This window comes from Canis aureus, chromosome 8, assembly GCF_053574225.1.
Source record: "Canis aureus isolate CA01 chromosome 8, VMU_Caureus_v.1.0, whole genome shotgun sequence".
Classification (NCBI taxonomy): domain Eukaryota; kingdom Metazoa; phylum Chordata; class Mammalia; order Carnivora; family Canidae; genus Canis; species Canis aureus.
The window spans coordinates 71258164-71272069 of record NC_135618.1 but is presented as its reverse complement, the minus strand read 5'-3'; positions in this window follow the sequence as shown (position 1 = coordinate 71272069).

The following is a 13906-nucleotide window of genomic DNA, read 5'->3' as shown; positions in this document are numbered from 1 at the left end:
TATTTATGATAGTCACAGAGAGAGAGAGAGAGAGAAAGGCAGAGACATAGGCAGAGGGAGAAGCAGGCTCCATGCACTGGGAGCCCGACATGGGATTCGATCCTGGGTCTCCAGGATCGTGCCCTGGGCCAAAGGCAGGCGCTAAACCGCTGCGCCACCCAGGGATCCCAGACTGTTCCATTCTTACTGAAGAATTTAAACAATTCCTTGCTAGGACATTTCTGATTTTCATGACTCCTCAGCATTAGAAATGAGGAGAGAAATAAGATGATCATGTCCCCCTCTCCTAACAAACCCAGCCCTTGGGGAATCAGCATTAAGAGTTCAGGCACCTCTTCTGGTACTATCTCCTAGACTTTGTAAACACATACACACACAGTGCAGTTTTTTCTTATTTTTTCTTTGTTTTCCTAAAATGGAATCAATATTGTACCTCGGGACGCCCGGGTGGCTCAGCAGTTTAGCGCCGCCTTTAGCCCAGGGTGTGATCCTGGAGTCCTGGGATCGAGTCCCACATCGGGCTCCCTGCATGGAGCCTGCTTCTCCCTCTGCCTGTGTCTCTGCCTGTGTCTCTGTGTCTCTCATGAATAAATAAATAAAATCTTTTAAAAAAGGGAATTAATATTCTACCTTTTTTTTTTTTTTGAGAGAGAGAGAGAGAGATTGGGAGAGAGGGAGAGAGGGGTAGAGGAGTAGGGACAGAGGGAAAGGGAAAGAGAGAATCTCAAGCAGGCTCCATGCTCTGTGCAGAGCCTGTCAGGGAGCTCGATCTCATGACCCTGAGATCATGGCCTGAGCTGAAATCAAGAGTCAGGCACTCAATCAACTGAGCCACCCAGGTCCCCCAATATTGTTGCACATTTTACACTTCATTTCTCTCACCTAAAAATCTATCATGGGATAGATGGATAGATGATTAAAATAAGTGTAGCAAAATGTTAATGTAGAATCTACATGGTAAGCATTCAGGCACTCATTATGAATTTGGTTCAACTTTTCTGTATATTTTTAAATTCTCCTAATAAAATAGTTGAAACAAAAAATCTGTCATGAATGTCTTTCCATGTCAACACACAGGATCCAGCTCATTCTTTTTAATTGTCACTCTGATTCCCACAGTGTGGAATTATTATAAATTATTCAGCTAATCCCCCTTAGATAGATATTTAGGTGGTTTCTGTTACAATTTCTATCACCATGCAGACACATGATTTTATGTTTCTATATTTAGGGTCTGCAAACTGTGGTCCACTGGCCAAATCTGGCCCGCAGCCTTTCTTTTGTAAATAAAGTTTTATTGGAACAAAACCATACTTACTGGTTGACAGGGAATCTATGGTCTTTGAGCTACAAGGGCAGAGGTGAGTAGTTGTGACAGAGACCACAAGGCCCACAAATTGGGGCCTTTACTCTTTGGCTCTTTACAGAAAATGTTTGTCAACTCCTTTTTAAAAAAAAAAAGATTTTATTTATTTATTCATGAGAGACACAAAGAGAGAGACAGAGACATAGGCAGAGGGAGAAGCAGGCTCCCGTGGGGAGCCCGATATGAAAGTATGGAAGTAACACATTAAAATATTAATAACGTGCACACGTGATTGCTATATATAATAACTGGCCAGTACAATGTGAAATGAGCTTAAAAATAAGTATAATTTGTGGCACCTGGATGGCTCAGTGGTTGAGTGTCTGCCTTTGGCTCAGGATGTGATCCTGGTGTCTGGGATCGAGTCCTGCATCGGGCTGCTTCTCTCTCTGCCTATCTCTCTCTCTCTCTCTCTTTGTGTGTGTCTCTCATGAATAAATAAATTAAAAATCTTAAATAAAAAAATAAGTATTGTTTAAGTATTAACTTACATTTTGCTTAGGACCTGGATATTATTTATTTTTTTATTTTTTAAAGATTTTATTTATTTATTCATGAGACACACGGAGAGAGAGAGGCAGAGACATCGGCAGAGGGAGAAGCAGGCTCCATGCAGGAAGCCTGATGCAGGACTTGATCCCTGATCCTGGGATCAGACCCTGAGCCAAAGGCAGACGTTCAACCGCTGAGCCAAACGGGGATCCCTGGATCTTATTTATTTTAAGTTTTAGGTGAGGAACCAGGCCTAGAGAGAGTTCAAGCTACTGACCTAAGGACAAGCAATGACGCCAAGATTAAAAAATAATACTATTGAATATATTCTTCATCCCTAAAGGTTGTTCTGTACATTTACTCCCTCCTCCCGGTGCTGGACTGCGGTCAGTATAACGTAGTTTACATTTAGTTTATGTAAGTGGAACATTAATGTGATTTTATAGGAATGTGTGGTATCGAGCACGAACTGAGCACTTCCTTTGCACCAGGCACCTTGGCTCACACAGCACAGCCTGGGCTGGATGCTGGGGACACAAGATGAGCAAGACTGGGAGACTGCTCTCTGGTGGCTCACAGGCAGTGCGAGTCCCAGACAGAATAGCGACCACTGTGGTGTCAGCTGACATCTGGGATTACACAGAGGCCTTGGGGTGGGTGTCAGAAGGTGATGCATGAACTGAGTCTACAAAGCCAAGTGGGAGACCAGGTAGACGAGAAGGAAAGGCGTTCGAGACAGAGGGCACAGCCTTTGGAAAAGCTCCAGAGAGAGAAAGGAGGCAGCCTGCTGGGGTCGGGGTCGCAGCGAAGGCTGGAAAGCCAGGATTTACTCTTGGTCAATGGGGAGCCCAGTATGGTTTTAAGGGAGGGTGTGCATTACTCCATCTGTGCTGGGTGCAAAGGACGAATGTGGGCTCTGCCGGGGGTTAGGCCAGGATCCAAAGAGGTGACCAGCTTGTGAGTGCTGGAGAGGGAGGTGCTCTCTCTGGGCCAAGGGAAGGGGGAAAGCATTTGAGGCAGGCAGTCGCAGAGCTACCAGCAGGAAGCGGGCCCTTTCCCTGCCGGGAAGGGTCTTGGTGTCTGTGAGTGCGGAGTGGGGGGGGCGCCCCACCTCCAGGGAGGCCCGTCCTGGGTCCAGCCTCACACTGCTGCAGCCACCCTGAGGCCAGGACGCCCCGAGGCGCCTGCCGCTACTGAAAGCCGCTTTTGTGAGGCGGCTTGAGCTCCTGTTTCGTTGACGTTGGAACCTGCTGCTTATTTATCCAACTCTAAGGGAAATTCAGCAGCAGCCGAGGGGAAAAAAGTAACCTCAGCTGCTGACGGGGAGGAAGGAGGCCCCAGCCTGGCCCCGCCGCCGCTGCCACCCTGCCCCGCGCAGCCAGGGATCTCGGCCTCACACCCCCCAGCCCAGCGGGGCCTGGGACCCCTGCCCTCTCGGAAGCTGTTGTCTGCGGGGGCGGGGGCGGGGGTGTCCCCCGGGGGTTCTCCCAGGGCGACTCAGCTGCCTGCGGGGCCAGCGAGCCCTTGCCAGGGGGCTCCCCTCACCCGTCCGGCTCCCGGCTGGACGGTCCTGCGGGTGTTCCGGAGCCCTTCTGCTGCCCGCCCCACCCCCGCCTGCGGCCCACGCAGGAGCCTGGCTCCTGGCCGCACTAGCTGTGAGGGCAGAAGCCTAACAAGGCTTGTCAGATGCACAGGCATGACCTTTAGCCGCTCCAGACCATGTTCTCCTTCAGTCAGGGATGGGCATGTGGAAGAAAAACTGTGGACAGTGCCCTCCGCCCCCCACAGCCCAGGCGGGGCCTCCCCTTCCAGGCTCCAATGCTTTCGGATTATGGTCCCAGCTCTTCCTATGACCCTGGAGGCCCTTTCATACCCAGGACCTCATGGGCCCCATTTGACAGATGAGGGGACTGAGGTTGAGTGTTGAGTGGGGCCTTCGGGCCTGACCCTTCCCTGTGCCCTGCCTTACCTCTGTGCCTTAGGTCATCCCACTGGACAGGCCCATGGGAGTCCCCGCTTGCACGGCTCCGTCATCATGTCAGTCCCACAATGGGCTGCAGCACAGGCAGGGAGCACGTTCCTCCATCCTGGTCCCTCCTGGTCCTTGCCCGTTCTGACCCTTCCTAGGTATGCCCTGGGAAGAAGCAAAGGGGCGTGTTATCCCACGTGAAGGACACCCCCCTTCCCATATGTCTTCTCCTGGGGCCTGTACTACTCATCCTGCAGCCACTGACCCAGGCTAAACCGCAAGTGTATCTTTGAGGCCTCCAGTCCCCGCATGGCCTTGTCGCAGGACAGTTCGAAACAGTTTGTGGATTCAGCTGCCTGGATTCAAACTGTTCCCGGCAGCTGTCATCTTAAGTAATCTGTGCACCATCCCTGGGGCTGTGGTGTGGTGCTCCGGGGCTGCTGGGAAGGCTCCACCATGTGCACGGCCCTGGCCAGAGCTCAGTTACTACCGGTTCACACACAACTTCCCTGCACTCCGCACCTCCTTCCTCACATATGCGTGCCTGGCCCCGTGCACTCTCACCAGGACTCTGTGCTAAACAAACTGTTGTCTCCAGTTGCTGCCTGTGACTTACACACTCTGGCCTTCCTGGGCCCCTTCCTCCAGTAAAAACAATTATTAAAAATTATATTTGATGCCTACATTAGTATAAAGATGAATACATCAATATTCTTTATGAAAACACTTTTGACCTGCAAGATTTTTAAATTCTGTCTTTAAAAAACAGCATGTTGGAGGGGCCCAGGAAGTGCCATGGGCCCTGGCATGGTGCCCGTGAAGTCTGATGGGTAAGTCAGCCCTGGATATGGACCAGCCCGGCTTCGTGCTGTCCCTGGTGCTGTGGTGAGGCCATACACCCCAACAGGGGCTTCTGTCTGCCTCTCCCTGCCTGGAAGGATTCCCTCCTTTCTCTCCAGTGCCTGTGCAAAGAGAGCTTTCTCCTAGGAAGGAGGGAGAGTCGGCCCAAGAGCACCCTGTGGCCTTCCCTGGTCCCCTGAATTCACCCATATCTGGGGCACCCTCCCCAGTCTCCTGACCCCAGGTGGCTTCCCTCAAGGACAGACTAGGTCTTTGTGACATACCACATCTACTCTGCTCCTGCTTCTTCACTGGCTCCCACTTTCTGTAGGGTCAGACCCAAAAGGCCCAGCCTAGTGAGCAATGCCTTGCTCTGGGCTCAGTGTTCAGCTTCTCAAATGGAGCCCACCTCCCATTCATGGAGGCCAGGGTCCCAGCACTCATGCCCCTTGTGGGCCCCTAAACATGTGCCGTCACTCCCGGCTGGGGCCGCATCTTTGCTCAGGACAATCCCTCTGCTGACTGTGGTCTCTTCATCACCATTGCTTCCTGATTTACTCTTTTTAAAGAGAAAGAAAGGGATCCCTGGGTGGCGCAGCGGTTTAGCACCTGCCTTTGGCCCAGGGCGTGATCCTGGAGACCTGGGATCGAATCCCACGTCAGGCTCCCGGTGCATGGAGCCTGCTTCTCTCTCTGCCTCTCTCTCTGTGACTATCATAAAAAAATAAAGAGAAAGAAATATTATATATGTCTATAATATTATATATATATAATTATAAACACATATATTTTAAAAATAGCATTATGTCTTGTGCAAACTTTAGACACGAGTTTATTTTTTTTTTTTACTTCTTATTTTTAAAAAGATTTTATTTATTTATTCATGAGAGACAGAGACAGAGGCAGAGGGAGAAGCAGGCTCTACGCAGGGAGCCCGACGTGGGACTCGATTCCAGGACTCCAGGATCACGCCCTGGGCCAAAGGCAGGCACTAAACCACGGAGCCACCCAGGCATCCCTAGATACAAGTTTAAAATAAAAAGTGAAATGTGGTGCCTGGTTGGCTCGGTGGAGTGTGTGACTCTTGATCTTGGGGTCATGAATTCGAGCTCCACGTTGGGTGTGGAGATTACTAAAAATTTAAGTAAATGGATTGGTAAATTTAAAAAAACAAAAACCAAAAACTTTAAAAAGAAAGTGAAAATCTTCATGCACTCCTGTCCCCTTCTCTGGAGGGTCGCCTACAGGCAGTGAGGGATGTGTCCATCCAGCCCATAGATGTGGACCCAAGGGCCTTCTTACAAGTGAATAAATTGAGGGGATCCCTGGGTGGCTCAGTGGTTGAGCGCCTGCCTTCAGCCCAGGGCGTGATCCTGGAGTCCTGGGATCGAGTCCCACATCGGGCTTCCTGCATGAGGCCTGCTTCTCCCTCTGCCTGTGCTCTGCCTCTCTCTCTCTCTCTCACACACATGAATAAATAAATAAGAATCTTTAAAAAAAAATAAATAAATTGAGGTGCTTTTGTTTACTTCTAATAGTTTTTTAATTTTTTATTTATTTATTTATTTATTTATTTATTTATTTATTTATTTATTCATGAGAGACAGAGAGACAGAGAGAGAGAGAGAGGAGAGAAACAGGCAGAGGGAGAAGCAGGCTCCATGCAGGGAGCCCGACGTGGGACTCGAAGCTGGGACCCCAGGATCACACCCTGGGCGGAAGGCAGCGCTAAACCACTGAGCCACCTGGGCTGCCCCGTAATAGTTTTTTTTAAGGGATTTATTTATTTACTTACTCTAGAGGGAGAGAGGGCACACAGTGGGGGGAAGGGCAGAGGGAGAGGGGGAGTCTCCAGCGACTCCCCACTGAGCACAGAGCCCACAACGGGGCTGATCCCACCACCCCGAGGCTGATCCCACCACCCCGAGATCACGACCTGAGCTGAAATCAAGAGGCTGATGCTCAACCAACTGGGCCCCCCAGGCGCCCCACTGTAATTAGAGTAATACAAGCCTATAGTTTTCTCTTTATTGCAATATGACATACGCTAAGATGCACAAGTCCCATGGGTTCAGCTTGACCAATTATTGACAGAGTGAATATGGCCCCGTGACCACCACCCTGACGGAGAAACGGAGCCGGCCTGTTCCCCCCGTGGGCCGCCTCCCGTCTGTCAGCGTCCAGCCGGCCGCTCGGCTCCTCTCACGGCTTGCATCCCTGCTTGGCTGCACCTGTTCTCGCCGGCTGTATAAATGGAATCATACGGTGTTCGCTGTGTCTGGCTCCCTGTGCTCCGCGTGGTATCTGGGCCACTCCTCTACGTCATTGCGAGGCTCTGTGATTTGTTCAGTCTTGTAGCCGAGTGGGGCTCTGCTCTATGGACACAGCACAGTTGGTGTGTTCTCCTGTTGATGGACATTTGGGTTGCCTCTGGTTTGGGGCTTGCTGATAGTCTGTGTCCCCCCGAATTCCTTGGTGGGGAATCCCACCCCCAGCATGATGGTGTGAGGAGGTGGGACCTTTGTCAGGTGACAGGTCACGAGGGTGGAGCCCCACGAGCTAGATTAGCGTCTTTACACAAGCTACGTGCATCAGTGGTGAATCTATAAATCACAAGGCTGAAAGAAGCTGGGCCCGGCAGGATATGTACCGCTCACTTAGACAAAGCCTGGAAACAGGCAAAAGTAAATCGCTGTTTGCGAGAAATGCTACCGAGATGCAAAAGGGTTCCCATCATAATCGGTAGGGAGGATGTGGCAGTCAGACCGGGACTGGAGGTGGTGGTCAGGTGTGGGAAGGGCAGGCGGGGGCTGGTCTCTCTCCTGGCTGGGTGGGGTCATGCAGGTGCTCCTTTGATTACAAGTTCCCGTGGGAACACTTAACATTTTGTGCACGTTTCTGTGTGTGATGTTTTACCACTTAAGAAGGAAAGGGGCATGTCAAAGTATGTGAAGCCAAATCCAAAAGCCCCCATCTCTCTCCCCTCTGCAGAAGTGATACTGTGGATCTCATTTTGTTTGTTTCCAGAAGCTTCTGTGCTCACACACACCTCCACACTCATGTGTACAGAACAGGACTTTCCCTGTGTCTCCCTTCCATGGTGTATGTGTCATTCTGTAACTTTTTTTCACGTGATGGGGCTTGGGCCCTTTCAAAGCTGAGTCAGCCTCCTTTATAACCGCAGCCCAGCATCTCACACGGCACGAATGTATTCTCGCTGGACTGAGTGGGTAACGGTTCCCACTGCATGGGTTGTTCTAAGGGCTAAATATCAGATCTAAGCGCTTAGAACAGGGCCTGGGGCACAGCAGGTGAGCCTTGAGCCAGTGCCCTAACTCCGTTGTGTCTGTCTCCCTACCTGGAAATGGCGGTGGCTGTAAAAGGGGATTCATGTGAGGTTCTGATGGGTCCATATAGGAAAGGCTGCTCCTAACATGTGGGATGCACGCCCTTCCTCCCTTTCCTGCTTCCTTCATCCTGTACACATTTACTGGCACCTACTATGGCCCACATCGGTGGGCACACTGAGCAGACGGACCTGGTCCCTGCCGGCGGGGCTGATGATCTGGTCGGAGATGAACATAGATCAATGCACACTCCAGGTGGTGTGGGGCTGTGAGGGCAGCAGGGGTGGGGACACAGAGCCTGAGTGGGGGTGTGGGTGCCTGGAACTCAGCTGGGAGGGGCCGTCCTGGGTTCCAGGTCTTCATCCCAATTCTGAGGCCCCTCAGACTCTCTTCCAGCTGGAAGGACATGTTTATCCCAAAGCCCCCTGAATGCTGGGTGGGAGACATCCGTCTCACCCCTGACCTTCCATGGTCCCCTGCACCCTGTCATTGGTGTGCTGGGGCCTGAGCGCAGGTGGGAAAATAGTAGGACATCTCTGAAGAAGACCCCTAGAGACAGGGTACCAGACTCAGATCTGCATTTCCCGGTAGCACTCTGGGACCCCGGGGAGGGGGCCGTTCCTGAGTCAGAGCTGCAGGGAGAGAGAAGGGAGTGAGCGCCCACAGACAGGGGGCCCCTGTGCTGAGTGGGTGGACGCAGCCTGCTGGTATGAAGAATGGGGACATGAAGCTCCACACCACCTTGGCCTTCTTCAGCCAGGGCAGGGCTCTGACCACAGGGCTCTCGGCCTGCAGTCTCCTCCGCAGGGAGGCCTGACGTTGGGGCAGCTGCCCGGCGGAGTTGGGACCCGGGAGGGGACACCGAGGGCAGGATGTCCCCACAGGGATGGGTGGCATCTGCCTGGGAAGAGACGGGCAAGGGCGGGGGGTGCATGGCCAGGTGGCTCCTGGGTTCTCCGCCCGGAGCTGAGCTGGCAGGTCAGTGCCAGAAGGGTCCTAGGGCTCAGCCAGGGGCCGCCCCTGCCCCGCGGCCCTCGCCTCATCCACCCCAGGAGGCGTGGGGACGGCAGCCCCCGGCCGCCCCCGCACAGAAGCGCTTTCATGGCCGGGTGGCTGCTCGGAGCGCTGGCAGCCCCTGGCCCCGCGCCTCCTTCCTGCCGGGGCCCCCACGCAGATCCCCCTCCCCGGCTCCCGGGCAGGCCTAGGGTGGGGAGCAGCCGGGCACGGAACACAATGTGGCTCCTTGTTCCCCAGCCCGGCCGAGCCTCCTGGAATTGGCCCATTTCCTGCCTGGGCCGTGGGGCCTTTTCCAAGGTAAATAAACAAATACAGAGAAGTTGGGGCCTGGGGTGGAAAGCGGGGTGTTGGGGTTTTCTTTCCCCCACCCCAACCCTGTGGTCATAGTTGCTGTGTGGCCACAGGGCAGAACAGAAGGCCGAGCCCCCAACCCCTGAGAGAACAGGACCCACAGAAAGTTGGGGCCGCCCGTCCCCCCCACCCCAGTCCCCGGCCTCACCCAGGGCGACCCCCAGAGAGGAAGCAGGGAGTCAGGGACCCCCGCAGGGGATCCCAGGCAGGGGACACAGCAGCTGACAGGCGGAAAGGGCTCTGCGGTGGATGGCAGCGTCCGGGCTCCCGTCCCAGTGGCGCCACCTCGGGGGGCTGTGATCTTGGGGAAGGAAGTGGCCCCCAGCTGCAAAAAGGGCTCAGGATGCCCCTTGCCAGGCTGCCTGGCCTGGACCAGTCACTTCAGCTCCCTGCATCACGGGGTGGGAAGCTCTGGCCTACACCCCAGTTTTCCTGGTTCTTTGTCCATACTGTGGGGCAGTGAGCAAGACTGGGCCCTCCTCGTCCTCCGGGGCCTCATCCCTGCTCTGGGTGCAGGCTGAACCCATGTTGCCACGAGAGGAGGAGCGGTGGGGTGGGGGGGCGCATGTAGCCCCGTTCCTGTCTTTTCTGGGGGGTGTCCTACAATTTATTTTTTTGATTTTTATTTTGTTTTACATTTGTTTTTATTTAAGTTTGATTTTCCAACATATAGTATAACACCCAGTGCTCATCAAGTGCCCTCCTCAGTGCCCGTCACCCAGCTACCCCATCCCCCGGCCCACCTCCCCTTCCAAAACCCTGTTTGTCTCCCAGAGTTAGGTGTCCCTGTCTTCTGCTGGCTCCCACACCCAATCCCTGGAATGTGGGTGGGATGGCTGGGACTCTAGCCTCCCCATGCAGAAGGCCCAGGAGGCGGTACCCACTTCCCAGCCTGTAGGGAGGGGCAAGCTCTGATACTGATTCTTTGCATTTGTTGCCACCACTTCCAGCCCCAAATCCTTCCTTTCTCCACTTATTTTCCCTTAAAAGCAGTATACCTGACAGCAAAGCATGTCTGATGCCAATGGGGGATACTTTGGGGGTGCAGAGGGCGTGGTTGGCTCCACCTGGGGGCATCTGGAAGGCTCCCCAGGAGGGCCGAGCTGGGGGAAGCAGGCAAGTGGTCCCTGCCCACATGGAGTTGACATTCTGGAGTCTTCTGCAGAGGCCTTTGGTCCCCTGACCTTGACCTGCACGTTGTGGGTGTGCCTCATCTTTCCTGTTGCTTTCAGAGGGCTGACAGGGTAATTGTTTTTTTCTGTCAAGGACCCCCTCGTTTGTACAAGGCAGCTGCTAGAGCCTGTCTCCTGCCTGGCCTGCCCTCTGAGTGCTGGCACCCACCTGTGTGCCTGGGTCGGCCTCCACTCGGACATCTCACAGACATCTCATGTACTCAGCCACCACAGCAGCTGGAACAGGATTCCTGTCTGCCCCTCACCCCTTCCCACCCTGCTGCCTCTCCTCAGTCCTCACCATGGGGGGGTGACATCACATCCAATGGGGCTTTGTGTTTAGAAACTTGCACGCACCTTGGATTCCCAGCGCCGGGTTCATAGGCCAGTCCACGGAATATCCTGAATCCATTCTGTTCGTTGTAATCACACAACCTTATTGGATGTGATTCGTGTGCCCAGCTCATCTCTCTGAAAGAACCAGGCAATAAAGAAGCTTTAGAGACAGATGGATTTTTCTCTCTGACATATCGACTTCATCGTGGTCCCATGGGGACGCGATCAGATAGCAGAGTTTGGTCTGAAATCGGGACCCTGTCTATTCTCAAGATGTGTGGCTCTGAGGCCGGTCCAGGTGCCCAGCCTTCCTCTCCCCTGGGGGCAGGGCCAGTCCTCCAAGCAGGGTCACCTCCTCTTTGAGCACAGGGAGAAGAAGGGGCAGGGGAGCTCCGTCCAGGAGGGATCCATCACTCTGGCAATGTCCCTGCAAGGAAATAAGGTTGGCTACAGAGAGGGTCCCCTATAAGTCAGTGCCCCAGAGAGCTGGGAGCAGAGGCGAGCCAGCCTGAGGCCCCTCCACGGCTGGAGCTGTAATGCTTGGACTGGCTGCCAGGGCCGGGCAGGATAAGGTTCTGGGGAGGGGAATCTATGCTGTCCTGGCACAGCCTTTGCCTCCCCTCTGCAGCCCTGACACCTGGGCCTATCATCCACAGTCCTGGTCAGAGGCTCTCACCTCCACTCTGAAAAGTGGACCTCCTATCACCCAGCCTCTGGCACAGGTGTGGAGCCCCTTGCCTGCCCCTGGCTTGGGCTGACCCTCACCAACTTGCCATGCTCTTGCCATCCCGTGATGGGTGTGAGGGGGATAGAATGATAGAGAGGGCCGGATTGGGACTCAGGATCACCCCCACCCTGCATAAACCCATCAGATCCCACGGATGAATCACACTTCGTGCAGGGCCAGGTGGGTAAAGACACAAAGTCTCGGGAGCATGCTGCTGGACTAGTGAGATAGGTCCTGGCCCACACAGCCTCTGGGGTGAACCCCAGCAGGAGACCCAAACCAGGAGCAGCTAGTTCTGTGAGAGTTGAAGAATAAAATTCAAAAGAGAAGGAATGGCTCATTAATCACCTAAAATCAGTTTAGTATTAGATTTCTTCACAGTGAAGATGATGTCATGTGTGAATTCTTAAAGGTAGATAGGAGTTTCTCAGGCTATTGGGTGATAGTTGGGACAGGAAAATGCAGGAAAAGAGAAGAGTAGGTGCAAAGACCTGGAGGCCTTTGAAAGAATGTGGCCTATTCTGGAAACAGTGAAAAGTTCAATGTGTTAGTTACAGTGATAGAAAGGCAGTGGCTTCAACAAGATGGAAGCTTCTCTCCTCCACCCACCCCCTGCCCCCCCTTCTCATGGAAAAGTTCAGAGGGAGGCAGGCAGGGCTGACATAATGGCTTAGCTCCATGAATTCCTCAGGGACCCAGACTCTTGCCAGCTTACCACACATCCCTGGAATGTGGGTTTTGACCTCTTGGCCCAAGATGGCAGTTAGAGTCCCAGCCATTGCACCCACATTCCAGGCATTGGCATGGAGGAAGAGGTGAAGAGGAAGGAGGGGTGAGTATACACGTCAGTGTACTGAAGGAAGGCTTTCAGAAGCTGACAGGTGACACTGTTTATAACCTGTTGGCCAGAACTTGGTTTCTAACCACCCTAGCCACAAGGACAGCCAAGAGATTATTCTGGGTGGCCACATGTCCTGCTAAAACCCAGGGGTTCAAATGCCTCAGAAAAAGGGGAGGAAGGATATCAAGGGACAACCAGAGGCCTCTGCCTCCTTCAGTGTGGCTGGAGCAGCTGTGGGGCGGGGGAAGTGGAGAGTCAGGGAAGGCTGAGGAGCAGACCCCTGCCCCCTGGGGAGAGGGACTGGCCACTAATGTTAAGCAAGATTGTGAACTGCTCTGACGTCTTCTGGGGGACATTGGCGCCAGCAGTAGCCGTGTGTGGGGATGGGCAAGGGTATCCTGCTGTTGTCTGCTTGGGTAATTTATGAAGTTTCCTTTCAATGGCTCATAGTTTTTCATAGATGGAAGTAAAGCCTGCTTCTCTGGGAATCACCCTTTCTACAAGCCTCTCCCTCTCAGAGAGGGTGGCCTGGAAGCACAGGGAGCTAGGGGTGAAGGGTCCAGCCTCCTGCTTTCCTGGGGCCTGTGCTGGCACCTGCTGGTGTCTGCTGGGCTCCAGGATTCGGGCCTCATGTGAGCCCCGTCGGCCCTCAGCGGGGGCGGCACCTTGCCCATCACAGCTGGCCCGGAGCTGACCGCTGGCTTTTGGCCCGGGGACTCCCCACGAGGGACCCACTTGGAGGGGCCTTGGAGAGCTCTATGTCCAGGCTTCTCCTGCCCGACCATGATGGCCACTGTGTCTGCTTTGCTGTGAGTTGGCCCAAGGGGTCTCCTCCATAGTTCCAATGGGCAGCAGGGCAAGAGAGCCCCTTTCCATCTATCCAGAAGCCCGGGTGGGGGACACAAGGTCCAGTCCCTGCCATTCTCACAATCCCAGGTGTGGGAAGTGGAGGACCTCCCACCCACCTCCTTCCTCTTGTCTCCAGTGTCTTCCTCATCATAAACTCTATGGCCTGGTGTGGTTCTCCAAGCCTGGACCTTGGTCAGTTATAATGGGAGGAACAGCATTAAGTTCATTCCTTTTATTTTTTATTTTTTTTTAAAGATTTTTATTTATTTATTTATTTGAGAGAGAGAGAGCATGAGTTGAGGGAGGGACAGAGGGAGAGGGAGAAGCAGACTCCCCTCGAGCAGGGAGCCTGATATAGGGCTCCATCCCAGAACCCTGAGATCATGACCTGAGCTGAAGAGAGATGCTTAACCAACGGAGCCACCCAGGCACCCCAAGTTCATTCTATTTAAAGACGGCACAATTGTGTAGTTGGACATCAGACATCCCCTCCCATCTCCTCTTCCTCTTTGCAGGGCTTTCCCCAGGACTACAGAAGAGTAGAGCATATGAAAAACTAAACACTTCCCTCTGCCTCCCATCTTATGACAGAAGTGCAA